This window comes from Capra hircus (genome assembly GCF_001704415.2).
Source record: "Capra hircus breed San Clemente chromosome X unlocalized genomic scaffold, ASM170441v1, whole genome shotgun sequence".
Lineage (NCBI taxonomy): Eukaryota > Metazoa > Chordata > Mammalia > Artiodactyla > Bovidae > Capra > Capra hircus.
In genome coordinates this window covers 21191469-21195184 of record NW_017189516.1, presented here as the reverse complement: position 1 = coordinate 21195184, position 3716 = coordinate 21191469, and positions in this window count along the sequence as shown.

The window sequence follows — 3716 nt, the reverse complement described above, 5'->3', positions numbered from 1 at the left end:
GCCTTGCAGATAAGAAGTACCTACCAACTGTGCATCAACACAGAGAAACCTGGTGGGCTACAGTCCATGGAGCACAAAGAGTTGGAAACAACTCAGTGACTGAGCATACACGCAGGCTCACACAATAAGCTTACCAAAGAAACCCAGGGCAGTTACTCCCTGTCTGCCTGTTCTCCCTCTGAAAGCATATTCTTGCTTAAATAAATCCTCACTTTACTTTCATGACTTCCCTGTCTGGTCTCTGAGTTATTTTTGTGACAGGGCAAGAACCTAAAATTCACTGGAACAGATTGATCTATAGTATTGAGTACATACCATGTGCCAAGTACTGAACTGGGAAATGTCCCATACCCTTTTCATATAACTTTCACAGCAGCCCTGAGAATAATTTCCCACTCACAGTATGAGATAATCCTTAAGACTTCCATACAAAATCATTGTTACATGCCAGAGCACTTCCCATGGAGGAGGGTTTCACCAAGGATCAATCTTTGATGAAAAATATCCAAAGCAGGGCAGAGTTGAATTCTCTATGTAGTGCCAGGGCTTTGTGCCCTTTTCTACCAAAAGGTCTACAGACTTAGTCAGTGCCTTATTATAAATTAGAACAAAGATAGGTAGGGAACCTTAGGGTAATCTCTTTAATGTGAAATCAGTAAAAGGGCTTGGGTTTTTAACAAAAGTGTTTTATAGTCAATTAGCTAGATATACATGTATCTATAAGAATATATACTATATATATCTATGTGCATGTTAGTCAGTCAGTCATGTCTGACTCTTTGCAACCTCATGGACTGTAGCTCACCAGGCTCCTGTGTGCATTGGATTCTCCATAAGAACACTGAAGTTGATTACCATTGCCTTCTCCAGGGGATCTTCCCAACCCAGTTATTGAACCCAAGTCTCCTGCATTACAGGCAGATTCTTTACTCTCTGAGCCACCAGAGAAGAAACCAGGAAGGTCATATATATCTACATTTACATATATATCCATATTTATAGCTATATCTATATAGAGATGACCCTTAAACATGAAGTTCATACCCTTTGACTCTATATTTTCACTTCTAGGATTCTATCATAAGGAACTAATCTCACAAAGATATATGCACCAGAATATTCATTGCTGCAGAGGTTATATTTTTGCCAATTCAGCATACTGGGGAACGGAAATAGAAACTCAGTTATAAAAATAAAGTTATTTTTCCTACTTACACACATTTGTGGATTTACTGAAATTCATGCTTGAATAGGTACTTGATAGATTTATAAATAGATATGTAGATATCTATATCTAGATATCTATAGATAGAGATGAATGTTTATAATGGGCCACATTAAATGTTTCTGGGAATGTCGTAATAAATATGGTATAGCTATAAGAGATGCTATGCAACCATTAAAATCATGACTTTAAAGAATATTTAGTAAGATGGGAAAATGGCACTTTTTCGATGTTAAGTGAATAAAAGAAGACACAACACAGTATGAAGCTTATAATCCCAATTAAGAAAATAAACCATTGCACACACACAGGAAAGTACAGGTAAAAAATGTCTTTAAAAAGTTAGCTGTGATTACCTCTTGATTCTAAAATTGTGGATTTTTTTCCTTTGCATATATTTATTTTTTATTAATTTTTTTAACTTTTTATTTTTACTTTATTTTACTTTACAATACTGTATTGGTTTTGCCATACATGAATCCACCACAGGTGTACATGCAATCCCAAACATGAAACCCCCTCCCTCCCCACAACGTCCCTCTGGGTCATCCCCGTGCACCAGCCCCAAGCATGCTGTATCCTGCATCGGACATAGACTGGTGATTCGATTGTTACATGACAGTATACATGTTTCAATGCCATTCTCCCAAATCATCCCACCCTCTCCCTCTCCCTCTGAGTCCAAAAGCCCGCTATATACATCTGTGTCCTTTTTGCTGTCTTGCATACAGGGTCATCATTGCCATCTTTCTAAATTCCATATATATGTGTTAGTATAGTTTATTGGTGTTTTTCTTTCTGGCTTACTTCACTCTGTATAATCGGCTCTAGTTTCATCCATCTCATCAGAACTGATTCAAATGTATTCTTTTTAATAGCTGAGTAATACTCCATTGTGTATACGTACCACAGCTTTCTTATCCATTCATCTGCTGATGGACATCTAGGTTGTTTCCATGTCCTGGCAATTATAAACAGTGCTGCGATGAACATTGGGGTACATGTGTCTCTTTCAATTCTGGTTTCCTCGGTGTGTATGCCCAGCAGTGGGATTGCTGGGTCATATGGCAGTTCTATTTGCAATTTTTTAAGGAATCTCCACACTGTTTTCCATAGTGGTTGTACTAGTTTGCATTCCCACCAACAGTGTAGGAGGGTTCCCTTTTCTCCACACCCTAGCCAGCATTTATTGCTTGCAGATTTTTGGATCGCAGCCATACTGACTGGTGTGAAGTGGTACCTCATTGTGGTTTTGATTTGCATTTCTCTAATAATGAGTGATATTGAGCATCTTTTCATATGTTTGTTAGCCATCTGTATGTCTTCTTTGGAGAAATGTCTATTTAGTTCTTTGGTCCATTTTTTGATTGGGTTGTTTATTTTTCTGGAATTGAGCTGCATAAGTTGCTTGTATATTTTTGAGATTAGTTGTTTGTCAGTTGTTTCATTTGCTATTATTTTCTCCCATTCAGAAGGCTGTCTTTTCACCTTGCTTATATTTTCCTTTGTTGTACAGAAGCTTTTAATTTTAATTAGATCCCATTTGTTTATTTTTGCTTTTATTTCCAGAATTCTGGGAGGTGGATCATAGAATTCTCTGTACTTTTAAAGTTTTCTATTCTGAGTATATTTTACTTTTATAACAACAGACAAAAAGTGTTTTACAAAAAAGAAGGTTTGTATATGTATGTTTCCTTGGGAGTGGGGATAGAAGAACACCAATGGGAGATAAGATAAATGGTACTTTCAGCTAGGAGGACAAGGACCTAGAAGAGAAGGAATGCAGTCAAGGTTAGGATAGCCTATTGAAAGCTGGGTGTCACTATTTAGAAGAATTGGTGCTCCTTTGGTTTTCACAAGGCAATTAGAACCTGAAGTGTCTGTATTGGAAGCAAATGCTCTATGTTAATATGTTCTATAATGGTGGGAGTTGGAGGAGAGGGGTCATGTGCAGAGCAGTAGCAGTGGGAAGTACAGTGAAGGAGTCTCAAGTACAAATTCAACCTTAGAGCAGGAATTTGGTTTTAGTCCTTCCACTCCCACTCCTCATCCCATGGCCCTGTAATAGGCCTGACACAGAATAAACTGCTCAGTGTTTCAGTGTTTTTTGACTGGACTTTTGAGTGGCAGAGATCAAGACCTTTCTACCTAAAGATTTCCATCTAGGCTTTTCTTTTACATCACTGACTTCTTTTGTTTTAAGGGAGCCTACATCTTTATAAAGGCAAATTCAGTGGGTATCATACTTTATTTTTTAGCTTATTTTTTATTATGTAAATATTATATATTTATTATAGACAAATGAAAAAATAGAGGTAAGCAAATCCACAGAAGATGTAAAATAAAACTACCTAAATTTCCACCACCACCACCACCACCACCACCTAAAGATAACCATGTAAACATCCTTCCAGACATTTTTCTCTGTGTATATTTACCCTTATTATTCAATTATGTGTTTTGTAACCATGTCTTTTCACTTAGCAATTTA